The 14,882-nt window shown below is 43.7% G+C and overlaps 1 protein-coding gene across 2 annotated transcripts in view; it reads left to right on the top strand.

Moving 5' to 3' along the window:
• Positions 1-9,793: 9,793 nt before the first annotated feature.
• The window catches only part of PLEKHG1 (pleckstrin homology and RhoGEF domain containing G1), a 226,225-nt gene continuing 221,136 nt past the window's right edge, over positions 9,794-14,882 (top strand). For both annotated transcript variants that reach the window (XM_036871389.1, XM_036871390.1), the window contains exon 1: positions 9,794-9,930. The gene's annotated coding sequence lies outside the window, so the exon portion shown is untranslated. The remainder of the gene's footprint in view (positions 9,931-14,882) is intronic.

Below are 14,882 nucleotides of genomic sequence, written 5' to 3'. Positions count from 1 at the left end.
AAAAAAAAATCCTTCACTGGAAAGTACCCTTACCCCCTGAGCATTTCCTCCTTTTCATGGGCTGGTGTGGACGGTATTTCTCACCTCCTCACAGTGACAGCTCTACCGACAGATCTGCTGAGGGAGAGCCATCCTCCCCTCCCCCAGGCGACCGGCTGTAACCCAGGCACACACTGGAAGCTGCTGTATAGACCATGATTCTTATGTGACTGGGTCTTTCTCTTCTCACAGCAGGATTCAGTTATAAAAACTGCCCCACATATTTAGTCATCTACAAATAAATTGGCATTTTTATTTTGTTTTCTTGACACGAGTTATTTGGGAAGTTGTTTGAAAGTTTGCACTAGACTGTTCCTTTCCAGTTCTGAAAAATTCTGTCAGCCTGTGATTTACTAGCTTTGCACTTCAGATGTAGCAGCCATGGATTCACAGCAACGTCTCATTCACTGAACAGAACTTGCCAATTCCAGAAAGTTCTATGGCAATGTGGAGAATGCCTTCTTCTATGAAGAGGGACATGAGTAATGCACTAAAGTTACTCTTAATCTAGTTTAAGCTATTTATCCCCTATGCATCTGCCAAGTAGTTAGCTGTCTAGTGAAAAACACTTCAGTAGAGAGGCTCTGACTTTATAAAGAATCCATCAAAGAATCATTGTATTATATGAATAACCACCTTCAATTATATCAATTTGGTTTGTCAAGGTTTTTTTTTAAAATGTGTACATGCAAGCTTGACCATTATGAAATTAACTGTCTCATCTGTCTTATCTTACCCTTGTCAATAATCACACGTTGAGTACACATCCAGTAAAGTAGTTTGGTCCCTGTTGCAGTTTTAGGGGAAGAGGATGTAGGCAGTGCATGGTTTGGACATTCTGAGTGGGGAGCTTATCCCTGGAGTGTTTAGGAAAACCCATTACAAGAAGTGGAACTAAAACTTCTCCTTGGAGGAAGGGCAGCACGTCTCCTCAAAGAACACAAGAAAGCACATCCCAGCCACAAACACAGAAATTCACCTGATATCATATAATATGGGGATACTACTTAGTGGTAGATTTGGTTAATTGAAACATTTGGGTGGAATAATAATAATAATGATAAAAGACAAGGTGGTCAATAGGGGCTAGATTAACAGGCCTTAAATAGTGGGCTAAGAAATTTGAACTGGATTCTAAAGTAGAGAGCCAATGAAGTTTGTTCAAGGCGTGGCCGATGGTCACATGAGAGGTATACCCTTCCTCTCCTGTATGAGGACAGATGTTCCTTCCCTTGTCTGTACACTCTGAGTATCAAGTTGAGAGTGGCGTCCCCTGGTTCAAACATTTTTCTTTAACAATCCTGAGGGACTCTTTGAACACATAATACTGTGAAGTCAGCAAATACGAAATTAACATATCCACATTACGGGATAACTCATATACAGTTTTCTAAAGCACTGAATATAAGTGCATATGTAAACAACAAACGGCAAATTGTATGCAGACAACCCAGTAAAGTGTTCGAGTCTTTCTTACTAAGAAATTTATGAAACAAGTAAGACTGACATTGTAAGGCTTCACATCCATCACCTTCTTTTCGGGCAAATATGTTTGTCCCAAGCCTGTCAAGCCCTTCTTCTTTCATCTTCTTGATTTAGGATAACTTGGTGATGCTTATATGTACCTAACTGGGCCACATTCCATGATAATCCACAATAGGCTGATTATTTCCTTGCACTGGAGATAAAACAGAATATAATTCAGAGATCAACTCTCAGTCAAGTTACAATTTCTCAAAGTTAAGTGTGTAAGTAGAGAGACGTCCTCAACTATAATCCTAAACTCAACTACACTTTTTTCCACTTTACCCCTGTGCAAGCCTGGACAATGTTGACATTTAATTAGGCGTGTTCTCCTCCAAATGAGCTCTGCAAAGCCACTTGCCCCAGCTTCGAGTGACAGCCCAGGGAAGAGCTTCCTTTCTGGACAGGACCACAGCACTGGGGGGCGGCAGGGGAAAGGGGGCTTAGATGCCTCCTGGCTTGGGAAGAGCAGTGGCCAGGGGTTAGTGCAGAGAGAGAAGTGCAGGTTGTAGGCCACTGGGCAAGTCTCCCCACTACTCAGAAGGCTCGAGTCTTTGATTACTCTCTGGGTCAACACTCTTAAAGTCCTTCCCGCCCACACAGCTTGGTTTTGCTTTTCACCATATGAGGGTCCTTTCTGTGTTGTTAGCTATGCAAACAGTGTCCTACTGAGATCAGGCTGGCAGCAGCACTGTGCAGAGTGCATGGAAGCCTGAAAGTGGACCTATCCCTGTCGGGGAAGTACGTGATGAGGACTTGAACTAAAGCCAGAGTAAGAGGACTGGAAAGAATAGATGATAGTGCTTCATCATGATGTATGATATTTTTCATTACAAGATTACAGGAGATGTTTATTCATTGAATTAGCCCACATCAAGTTTGTCTTTTTTTTTTTTTTTTTAACTTGCTGAATAGTTTTAAAAGACCCCTTCTGTTCTTGAAAGGTGAAAGGATGCATTTCCTAAAAGGAATAGGAGCTCAAAACATCTTTCTGGGAATGTGAGAGTCAGGTCTCAGGAATGTGTTTGGTTGCTGGAAAGTGATCATGCAACTGGGTTCTCCATAAACAAAGTCCTTCTGTAATTACAGGAAAACTTACTTTGAAACCAGTATCCTGGGTGTGGCTGGAGTTAATCGCATTACAAAGAACTCCAGTCTACACAGGCAGTAATTTAATGTAATTTGTGGGGTTTTCATCCTCTATCATATTTCTGTCTGGATATTTGGTAGGAGGGTTTGGTCTGTATCTAAGTCAGTTGTCCAACTATGATGAATAAGTCAAGGGAAATGACAAAAATGAAGAAACCAGTTTTTAAAAGAATGATTTCTAATGTAACAAATTCAGAAAAAACATGACGTTTCTTCGGCTTCTGGTTAATTTGTTTCATCACAAAATTCCAAAGAAAAGTGGAACATCTCAGAATTGATATGCAATATGTTGATATCATGTAATCAGGTTTTGCAGAATTAAGCTGGAAAGAAAACACTAATGGGAATAAGGATTTTGACAATATAAATAAAGTTGACTTTTTGAGGGGAAGGGGGCTCAGAAATAAAAAGAAAAAAAAAGAAGTCTAGAAAGAAGAGATCTGTACAAAGAGGCAGAAATACATATGCAATTGTGATTGTGATGGGAAGGTGGATTTCATTTCTCTTCTGACGAGAGTAGTGATACAAGAGAAACAGTTAGGAGATCTCACCAGTCTTTAATGGATGCAACACATGATTCTAAATATTCAAGGTATATTCACTGAGCAAGCATGAAAAAACTAATATACATTAAAAATATTTCATTTATTCTTAATAATTCTTAAGTTTATCCAGGATACTCTATGTTAATAGAGTCTGATTGGTAAAGGTGATGAATAAAACTCTTCCTAAGTTTAATAACAAAAGAATTTGGAGAAAAAAATAAGTTTGAGATATTTATTATAAATTACATATATGAGAAAAACTCAGTTTACCATAATATTTTAGCAAATCAGAAAGTTTGAAGGTGCTAACTTAAAAGTATCTTGGGGTTAGAATGATATCATCATCAGTTCTCATTTTTCAAGGAGCTCCCAGAAATAAAATAAAATCTTAATCTTTCTCCATTCACTGCTTACTTTACCTTTGCTCCCCCGTGTCATCACGCTTTCTTCAAAGATTATGCTTTATAAGCCTACTGATAACTGCTTCCTCCATTATTAAACTCTGCTTAAATTTTAGGTCTTCATATTTTCAAATATCAATGTTCCCCATTCAAAATGAATTTTCCTTTTTTTTGAGAACTTCATGGGATTTAATTTTTTAATTTTGCATTTGCCTTACAGGATTGAGCTATATTTAAAAGTTCGTATTTTAACTTATTAACTGTTATATGAAAACCAAATTCTAGATCATTTTATTCCTAGTCCCAAACATTTTAAACAACATTTTGCAGTTGATGCAAGAACAATCTTGAAAGCTTGGTTTCATTGGAACTTTTCCTTCTAGAATTTTTGCTTGGAATAAGGTATTTTTTATCCTTCAAGAAACAGCCTGCCACCGTGAGAAATGGACATGAAAAAAAGAAGAGCATTCTATTGAATATCCAAAGTCTCCAAATTTGCCAGCAGCTTCTAAAGAGTTGTTATACAGAGACCTCAGTGATGGCCCTGGATAATTATTTTTAAGATGATGTTGGGTCTGAAAGAGAACTGCCAATTTACAGTCTCAAAGACCATTTTTTTTGGCATTAATGAATAAGAATAATTATGGCATTTCCCCCTTTTCCACTGATCATTTTGTTCTCTATAATTAGTTCCATTTTTATTCCTTTCTACAGCATATGCATTCAGATCTTGAATGTAAAATTACCACACAGGTAGTAAGGTTAAGTCTGAAGTTGTAAGGAAGAAAGGAAAACTAGATAATCACTAAACTCCATTTGAAGGTAGCAACACACAAGGGTATGGGCTTCAGTGTGCTAAAAATCTCTCCCCTCCTAAATTGTGTTAGCTCATGTACTAACTGAGCCTCAGATGTGCTCTTCCTTCAATCCACACACTCCAACTGGCAAATAAGGTCCAAACAACCTGCCTGGTTGAGTGAGAGGAGGGATGGGACCCAGGAATCCCTGGGACCAGCATCACCGCAGCAGGCGCCAATCACTGGTCCTTTGCTCTGCCTCTGCCCAATAGTCTAGAGTCCCTGTGTTTTCAGTGGCCTTTAATGAAACATCATGCACAGTACAACCTTAATCTTACTATATTTCATGTCTTCCTAGCCTGGCCCCTGAAAGAGCTTAAATTTGAGATGTCCAGGCTGAAGGGACTCCTCCCAATGCGCTTCAGGTGATGCTGTTGGTATTTAGCATGGGACAAACATTCGTGGTGCGGGACTGTGCCAGATTTCAGAAAGTTTAGCCACCCTGGCACCCAAGCACCAGTAGACTTCCCCTTCCATTGGGACAACCAAACACTGCCACCCCCCTCCATTTCCAAAGGACTCTTCCTGAGGGGAACTTCTAAACATAGTTGTTTTGAGAAATAAAGTTGGAAGTAACTCCTCCCTCTAACACATCTGACATAGAAAAAAAGGCTCAAAAAATACACCAAATTTCAAGAGCTTCCAAATGTATACTCTATTATGAACTTGAAAATAAAGCTACTTCTAAAGCAGAAGCATAAATTGTCCAGTGTTGCTTTATTTTGGTATAATACCACTGAGAATGGTGGTACCACAGAGATATTCAGGCCATCTGCATACAATAATATTGGCTTTGGTTAATTTTTTCCTGCAGATATCAATATTTATAAAGCATGTACACATACATCTTACTTTACTATATTGATCAAAATTGAGAAAGCTTAGGCAATTGAAGGAATAGATAAAATTATGATGGTGGCCGTGAGCTATTTACAATTCTTATTTTCACACGTTTCTGTTATCCTGGCACATTTCTGTCGTGCTTTTTGCATTTCTTGGTGCTTCTTTGCTGTCTTCTTGCCCTGGCTGATATCTGAGGACCTCCTCCTCTACTGGGGTCTCTTTAGGAGCAGGCGATTACGCTTTTTAAGGAATCTGATGCCCTCACTATGCTAGCCCAGTAATGGGTGGGATAACCCTTCACTATATTTATTATCCTTGGTAGATAATGAATTTACACTTGCCTCCTGGACACCAGGCCCTAAGCCACTAGGCACTAGTAAAGGGAAATTTAGGTGCTCTGTTGTAAGTCAGCAATGCAGATATTCTGAAGTATCAGGATTTCTGGTGAATTCTTTTTTTTTTTTTTTTTTAATTGGTGTATAGTTGTTTTACAGTGTTGTGTTAGTTTCAACTGTACAGCAAAGTGAAGTAGAGTTCCCTGTGCTATACAGCAGGTTCTTATTAGTTATCTATGCAGCAATGCAGATATTCTGAAGTATCAGGATTTCTGGTGAATTCCTCTACCTACTTTTTTTTTTTCAAGATCTTTTTGATGTGGACCATTTTTAAAGTCTTTATTGAATTTGTTACAATATTGCTTCTGTTTTATGTTTTGGTTTTTTGGCCATGAGGCATGCGGGATCTTAGCTCCCCGACCAGGGATCGAACTCGCACGCCCTGCACTGGAAGGCAAAGTCTTAACCACTGGACTGCCGGGGAAGTCCCTCCTCTACCTACTTTTAAGCCCAGCTTAGCTAGATATTAATAATTAGGGACCTTTCTTATTTTACCTTCCACTCTTTAGGGTAAGCACAACTTCTTGATTTTTAAATCTTCTAGTTGATTAGAGGCTTGAGAGACAGGACCACCAGCACCAGCATCGACTCTGATCGCCACTCCTGGCTGGAGAGAATTTGAAGCCGCGATGCACTTGCTTACATTCTTGGTTTTCTGTCTTCCCTACATGAGACTCTGCCATAAGTCCCTTCTCTTATCCCAAATGCTTTGACACGGTCAGAATGTTCTAGATCTTTTTCAAACCAAATTTGAAATAGAAATAGCTTGAAAAGTTAAAAAGGATAAATGCTACCTGTGTTCTTCCTGAGGTGCTCCTATAATCTAGTGAACAGGATATTTCTGATCTTGGGTGATCATAAATTGAGTGCAGCCATCATTGGCACCATAAAAGTTATCACCCAAAGTCATAAAATGAAAGCAAGGCATGATCCAGCCTTTTAACTCTGTGAGCTTTGTAAACATTAACTCCTACATGTGCATGGATCAGTGACTCTGAAAAGTGATTCTATATGAGACTGTCTTGTCGCACTGCCTTTCACTAGAAATAGCTGAGTTAGTGGGACACATGGAGAACCAGAATGCACAGCCCCGTGTCTGAAGCCCACTCTGCCACATAGAGTGTGTGGCCTTGAGCAAGTCACTGAAACTTCCTGAATGTCTGTGACCTTGTATGTAATTTAGGGGTTATAGGTTTGTATGAGGGATGATTGAGAAACCATAAGAGACACTCAATGATCTCAAAAAAGCAAAAACATTTCTTCTAGATCTGATCTATTCAAGAAAGAAAAGGGTATGATATGAGGGATCTACTAGGTCTAGGTTGGTTGCCTTTAGATCTTTCGTGCCCTTTTCCTGCTCAGTATCACTAGATTGCAGGGTGGCAGCGGGGATGTCCCTGCAAGCGATGTTCCAAGTCCTCTGTCAGCTGGCTTCATCCAATGCAAGGTACTGGACTGAGGGTGAAGGAAGGGAGGAAACAGGTGTTTCTCCCCCTCCCTGCCAGTGTCTAAGACGGTGGCTATTTCACCGGGCAGACACCTCCCATCTGTAACACACCTCTCTCCCCACCCTTCCTTCCAGGGGTGATGGTGGCTTTCCACTATTGTTAATTTCTGGACGGCCTCATTGTCTCCAGTTGGATTCTTGGTTCTTCCGTCACTTGTGGAGAAAATTCCCTGCATTAAAGTCTCTTTTTTGTAAATACTTTAAGTGGTTTCTGTTTCCCTTCTTTGACTTTGACTGATATTAATAATAGCATTAGGAAGACCTTTCACCAAAAAAATTTTCCTGATACTGGATGCATCATTAGAAAATCATTCCATTGGATTCCATTGGATTATTTTCCACAAAGGGGGAGAGTAGCATATTGCAACAGGGAATGCTGCGTGATAGCATTTACAACTCATGTTGTCATTTCATCCATCCACCCACTGAACATTTTATATCTATTATGAGTTAAGAATTGACCTAAGCCCAGGACACACACGATAAACTAGATACACGGTGTGTCAGACCAGGCGATTTCAAGGTCACTCTCTAATGACCTGAAGGACAGAATGTACTTATTTGGGAATCAGGAGTAATAATGAGGGTTAGGTACCTAATGCTATGTTTGGCACACAGCATCAACAAAAGAGATTTCACACTCCTGTTTCCAGGAGCCACCTCCCACCTCATTAATACACTGAGGTGAAATGAAGTGAGCTGGGCAGGAAATATAATAACCATTACGTAGATAAAGAACCAAAGTTCAGAATTGTCATCTGCAGCTAGTAAGTGTCAGAGTCTGCAGCTGATGGTCACACCGCTTCACTAATTGCTTTACTCTCAGTCATCTGTGCTAAGAAATGTGTGACTCTGTGGGGCTAGGGAGTGGGGAAGCAGAGAGCACATTTTGCAGGGAACCAGGAAACCCAGCTTCTCTTCCCTTCCTCTCCAAGTGGTCCCCAAACCCCATCTGTCAGACACTAACACATCAGTTAGGCTCTTTGAAACTAAGGTCTTTGAATCTAAGTGTCAAATGAGGGCCAGCACCTAGCTCACAGGATTGATAGAGACCGTGAATGTGGTACACGCTGTGCAGTGAGGGGCTCCTGCTCACTTCACGGAAAGTAACAACATCGAGAGACGGGATGACAGCCGCGGTTTTGTGTGAGCTCCGGGTACTGGAAAGGGTCTGATTCAGCCTCCTGAGTCTGCAGGTACTGTCTGTGCAAAGAAACTAGCCCCTGTCCTGCCGACCTCACAAGGGTATTGCAAGATCAACGGAAACCGTGCTTCGAAGATGGCTAAAATCTGTTTGAGTCGCATCGCGAATCTTCCATGGTAAATGTACCCCGAGCATAACCCAGTCTCATAGCTTTAGGTAATACAAGTCGGTTGTGGAGACAAAATAAATTGTAAAACAGAATATAAACTGCACGTTGCAGGGAGAGAATTATGACATTGTGTGGCCCTACTGCTCAAAACCTTATTTTATTTCAAATCTTTATGATAATTTCCATAACCGAATTCATGCATTAGAGCAGATAAAAGGGGGAGATCAACAACAATAATAGCTAACATTTATCCAGCAAGTGTGCCAGGAACCTTCTAAGCCTTTCCTGGGCGTTATCTTATCTACATCACAAGAAGCAACTCTGTGAGGCTGTCATCATTATCCCCATTTTACAGATGAGGAAACTGAGGCACAGAGAGGTTAAATAATTCTCTCAAGGCCACATAGCTCGTAACTGCTAAAGCTGAAGAGCTGTGAACAAGTCATGTAAGAGTGCATTCTTAAGAACTACAGAACCTAATGGAGTCAATAGGCAAACACATACGGCTGCCTTTGAAGGGAGAGGTAAGTGCTGAGAAATCACTTCGCATGCCTTTGACGTTCATCTTAGGCACCTTCGACTCAAGTCATCATCTCACTGCACACACAGCCGGTGCCCTTAAACACCTATCTGGCTATTTCAAAGATTAGTCTTCTTTGCCTCCTTTTCCACTTTTACTTTCTCTAAGCAAAGGTTAGTTGGTACATTAACTGAGGTCATTAGGGTAATGACGCCTGAAAAACAGTGAGCTTCCTCCCTCTTTGTACATATTATTACCCCAGAGCTTCTGTGTTACTACTAAAACGTCGAATTAATCATTCGGGGTATTATTTTTACAAAATCGTATGGGAAACTATCACGTCTAAGAGAAAGCTAAACCTGAGGATCCCGGAACATGAAGAAAAGTCATGTGTCTACGAAAACAGTAGCAGGGATTTTTTTTTTCTTTTTTGTTTTTTTTTTTGTAATTTTTTTTCCCCCGGGGGCTGTAATTTGACTGCTCTCTTTGGCAACGCTCCAGAGACAAGTCCAAGTGCTTAATCTCTTTCTCCTTCTCTCTCCCCCTCCACCTCCCCACCGTTCTCGCCCGGGCAGAGGGGAGGAGGGACCGCAGATCCGCTGCTCGCGGCGGCGGGGCCCGCATCCCTGCGCCGGGAGGGGCGGGTCGGGGCGCGGCCGCCGAGCGGGGAGCGCGGCCGAGCGGCGGGGCCGAGCCCGAGGAAGAGGAAGTCCGAGCCGGGGCAGCGGTGCAGGGCGCTCGGCGGGCGCCGGAGCCGGCGCAGCGCAGCGCAGCGCAGCCGCACCTTCCCGGGCCGACGTGCGAGCGCGGCCCGCGCCGGGAGCCGCCTCTCCCCGGGTAAGCGCCCGCTTCAATGGACACCGGGTCCTTTTCCAGGGACGGGACCGCTCGGCCGGGAGCCTCGGGGAAGGGGAAGGGGCCCGGGGCACCCTCGGCCCGGCGCCCCAGCTCCGCAGGTGGAGGCGAGCGGAGCGCGGTGCCGGGTTCCTGTCCCCCGCGCGCATCCTCGCGGGTGGGGGCCGGCGGGGTCGGGGGAGCGCCCCGCCGCCGGGACCCGGGCCCGCCCCTGCCCGCCGCCGCCGCCCGGCTCCGGGCTCCGCGTCCCCGAGCCCCGGCCCCCGAGTCCCTGGTGCTCCCGTCCCTCCACCGGCTGCTGCGGCGGAGAAGGGGTTCCTTAGTGCGCGCAGGAGTGTTACCAATCCAACACTCACAGCCCGAACGGCACAGTCGGAAAACGGGACCCGAGCGCCCGCCGCTCGCGGTCAGCTCCCCACCACCGGGCCCGGGCGCCTGGGCCCCCAGGACCGGCGAACCGCGGTGGGAGTCGGAGGCCGGGGCTCTGTGGCGCGTTTGGCTGGCAGGATCCCTGCCTTTGTAGATCTAGCCTTGGTGTCCCAGCTCTGCAAATACGTCCCCCAGGGGGGGGGGCGGGGGGGGCGGCGTCGAAAGCCGGTGGCCCGTCCATCACGGGGTCGATGTAACACCTGGTCCACGGGGGCTCTGCCGACCTTCCTGGCCTCGGAGGACAGCCAGGGTCTGCGGTGATGCCCGCAGCACCTCCCCCTCCCCCCACCCCCCCACCCGCGCTTTGTGTCCTCTGGTGAGACTTTGGTTCTTAAATCAGAAGCCTAGGGAGGTTCTAATCGGGAAAAGTCGTTAAGCTGTGGCATTTCATTCCGTTCCTGGGAAACAATGAGGTGGATGACTTTTTAAACGCTCTGGTGGAGTCTTGTTTGTAGAGCCGGTATTTCATTAAGTTCTGGTCCTTAACCCTCCCTTTGTACCACCCTCAGGTGGCCAAGGCTACTGCACATAGTTTTGAAATTGTAGAGGGTTAGTCGGGGGAAGGCTGTTTGCAGTAGGCATCGCGGAAGACAAGGTCGATCGCAGAGGGAGAGTTGGTTTGGGGGTTTTCCGACGACTGGGTACAGAACTTCCTGTGTTTTCGTATTTAAACCAGGAGACCAGCATGTTGACTCCGCGTCAGATTCGTCTTCGAACAGAATTCCAGGCAGGCCTAGAGAGATCGTGTAATGCTATAAACATAGTTATCAAGTGTTAAAATCAGCGTCTCCGGGCCGCTCAGTTTCTGTATACTTTTAAAGAATTTATGAACTTTGAATTTTGATTAAACGCTATTAAAACATTTCCAGGCTCATCGTGTCTGGGAATAAGAAACTCCATTCTAATTTCATCTTTGCCAAGTCAGATCTGAGCGAGCTGCTCCACCTCTGGTGGCCTTGGCTTCTCCCTTGTGAAGTGATTTAGAGGAACCAGAGAGTTTCTAAAGCTTCGAGCTCACTCCTCACCGCACCACTCCCACCCCATAGTACTTGTTTGGTCTACTGTATTTAAGATTTAGATACAAAAGTGATGGTTTGATATTATGGTCCTTTACCATCTTTGAGTCTGACTTCCCAATTCCTCACTTTGCTTTTGGTCCTATATGAAGCCTGGTGTCTAAGCCACCAACGCCCCCAAAGAAACGTTTCCCCAGAGTTCTCCTTCCTCATTGGCATCATCCTCATAAGGTCATCAACAACTGTCACTGCATGACCTTCCTTTTCCCTGGTATAGCTCTCCCTGAAGCCTTCCACTGAAGGGCAAAGCGCAGTGAGAAACGGGCACCTGGCAGTCAGACCCATGCCTGAATCCTGCTTCCCTTGATGGTTTGTTTTTTTTTTTTATAAATTTATTTTATTTATTTATTTTTGGCTGTGTTGGGTCTTCGTTGCTGCCCTCGGGCTCTCTCTAGCTGTGGCGAGTGGGGGCTACCCTTCGTTGCTGTGCGCGGGCGTCTCATTGTGGTGGCTTCTCCTGTTGTGGAGCACAGGCTCTAGGCACATGGGCTTCAGTAGTCATGGTGCATGGGCTCAGTAGTTGTGGCTCGCAGGCTCTAGAGCGCAGGCTCGGTAGTTGTGGAGCACGGGCTTAGTTGCTCCATGGCATGTGGGATCCTCCCGGACCAGGGCTTGGACCCATGTCCCCTGCATTGACAGGTGGATTCTTAACCACTGCGCCACCAGGGAAGCCCCCTTGATGGTTTTTTTTCCTGCTCATCTCCATCCTCACCATGGGCACCAGCTTCCTTCAGTGACTTTAACATGGACGATGTTACCAAATACAAGCTTAAATATTTCCCTGGGAGACTCAATCTGTGCTTCAAAAAGATTAAATGATCATTTTTTAACAAATTGATAGGAAGTGGCGACGTAAGTTTTCAAAAGCAAGAATAACCAGTGCTGTTTTGTTCTCCTCCTTTTTGAGGCTATGATTTTTTAAGTGATTTAATGGTTTGTAGTCTGACACATAAACACAGGAAATGCTTGAGTAGCACTAAATCTTTTGAGCCCTTAGTAAACTATAAAGCAATTCCTGAATCTATGCTCTGACTTTTAAAGGCTGCAATCCACTTTGTACGGATTTCTCTTCCCTCCCCCTTAGCGAGTAGTTGGTCTTTCCAACAGTTGCCATCTGTGAATCCTCATGCAGGCGAGATTATATCCATGGAACAGTAAAACTAGATGGATCTTGGATGATCCAGCCAAGCCCCTACATCTTAAAGATCTGTGAAAGCGCTAGTGCTTAAGAACAAGTGCTCTGGAGCTAGCTGACCTGTGTATGAAGTTTGCCTCTGCAGCTCAACAGCAGTGCGACCTTGACCCCTCTAAGGAAGTTATTTAGACATGGATTATTTTATAATGGAGAAAATGTAGCAGTCATAGTTGATCATTCTCTCCGGATCATCTCACCTTTGCTCATTCCTTCCTCCGTAAATTTAGGAAGTAGTGACCCTTCCCTCTTGAGCGGTGCTGAGCATTGATGATTATTAACAAATTAATCTGTAGTAAGTGGTGGGCGCACTGTGTGCTTCCAAGATGATTATTGTTGATAAACCAAGCCCCAAGAGTGAGTGATTTTGCTGGCACTTACACAGATCTCAACTGGCAAAGCTGTGATTTAACCCAGGATCACTTCTCTTACCCCTGAACTTCACTACCTAGAAATGGTGGTGGCATGGGGACAGATTTTAAATTAAATGTAAAGGTTCACTCTTTAAGAAAAAAAATCCCTTGACTCTTTTGACTTAAAAAAAAGAACATGGTTTCCAAAGCAAAATGTTCATGTATTCAAGCAGGGATGGGAATAGAAACATTTTCTAGACAAAGACCCTAAGCAACCTCGTGCTTATGTGTGGCAGGCATCTCAAATATTAATGTTTCATCACTGCCTGCATCAATCTTGCTTTATAAAATGAAGAGCTGACCCCAAACCAGTTGGGCATTCAGGGCCGTGGGCGTCTGTGCCAAGGAGAACTTACTAACTGCAGGGCCCGCTTTCAAGTAATTAAGAGATGACTCCAGGCTCTGCTTCATGTTGCTCATGCTGGTGAAAAGCAACAGATGCTTTAGCAGAGATGATAGAAATATAGGCTGGACATCCTAGTGAGGGGGCCTGGGTTTGCTGTTAAAGTAACTAGGCCACAGGTCATCCAGATGCTGCAGAACAACTTCATGGGTGCTTGGGTGACCCCCATCCCAGTGATTAGGAGTTGCCTGTAGTTCTAGCAGAGTTTTCATGTTCGAGTCACGTTTAAGTATATTTCCAATCTGTGTACACAAAGTTGCCCAGAAATGTTTCTCTGCTGAGCTACAAGCCATGTAAAAAAATCTCTAAACCTAAACATCTCCTTTTGGTAAATATTGTATTACTGTTTGATGGAAAGCAAAAGTAGGCTGGATTCATAGATCCAAAAAATCCCTAACCCTCCTCTTCTTTCCCCCTTCCCATATAATCCTGGAGGAAGGGCAACTTCAAGAGTGTTAATGTTAGGCTATGCTTTTAAAAGATTCCAGCTACGCCCCCTTGATGTACTAAACTGATGTCTTTAATTAAGAAAGCTATTTGGGTAAGCTTTAATGACCAGGGTACAGCTGAACCTGCAGAAGCCACTTATCACCAGCATTAGGAAGATCAAACCATTGCAGCATTTGGCCAAAAGCTAGCAAGCCCTCAAGTGTGAGAAGGACATCTTTTAAAAAGATCAAAGACAAAGTTGAAATGTGTGTGAGTGTAATAGTCGCTGAAACTTTAGAATTTTCATAAAAGGAATCAATAAATCTAACATTTGAAGTGGCAAATAGATCTTACCATTGTCCACTCTGTGTCCAGCCACATTAAGCCCTGACTTAAATGACCTGACTCTGAATAGAAATGGAGGAGGACGATGAGAAGTTCTAGATCAGGGGGTGGTGAACCTTTTCCTGAAAAGAGCCAGATGGTAAGTATTTTAGGCTTTGTGGGCCATGTACATGCCTGTCGTATATTCTTTGATTTGTAGAAGGGGGGATTGGTTGTTTACATAAACCCTTTAAAAATGTAAAAGCCAATCTTTGCTTGAAAGCCATACAAAACAGTCTTTTCACTGGAAATCTAAATAAATGTTAGTAAACCAAAAAAAGAAAAAAAAATATGGCAGCCGTAGTTTGCCAACTGTGTCCTAAATGAAATATTCTGTCTGTGATATCCTTTAGTATTTTTGTGGAGCCCCCAAATGATAAATTTCATAGGCTCTATCTAAGCTGACTCGCTATAGACTGACTTATAATCAAATCTCCTGTGTTACTGTTTTTTCCAGTCACTCTTCTTTATTTTCTCTTTACACTGGGCTTAGAGGTCTCTGTTAGACATAGCGATCAGTTGACATAGGAATGATAGCACCAAATTTCAACATTCATCCTTGAGTGAGATGCAGGACAGGGAGAGAAGCTCAGCTGGGATGGAATAAA

Source organism: Balaenoptera musculus, chromosome 12 (genome assembly GCF_009873245.2).
Source record: "Balaenoptera musculus isolate JJ_BM4_2016_0621 chromosome 12, mBalMus1.pri.v3, whole genome shotgun sequence".
NCBI lineage: Eukaryota > Metazoa > Chordata > Mammalia > Artiodactyla > Balaenopteridae > Balaenoptera > Balaenoptera musculus.
This window is presented reverse-complemented; position numbering and strand designations above follow the sequence as displayed.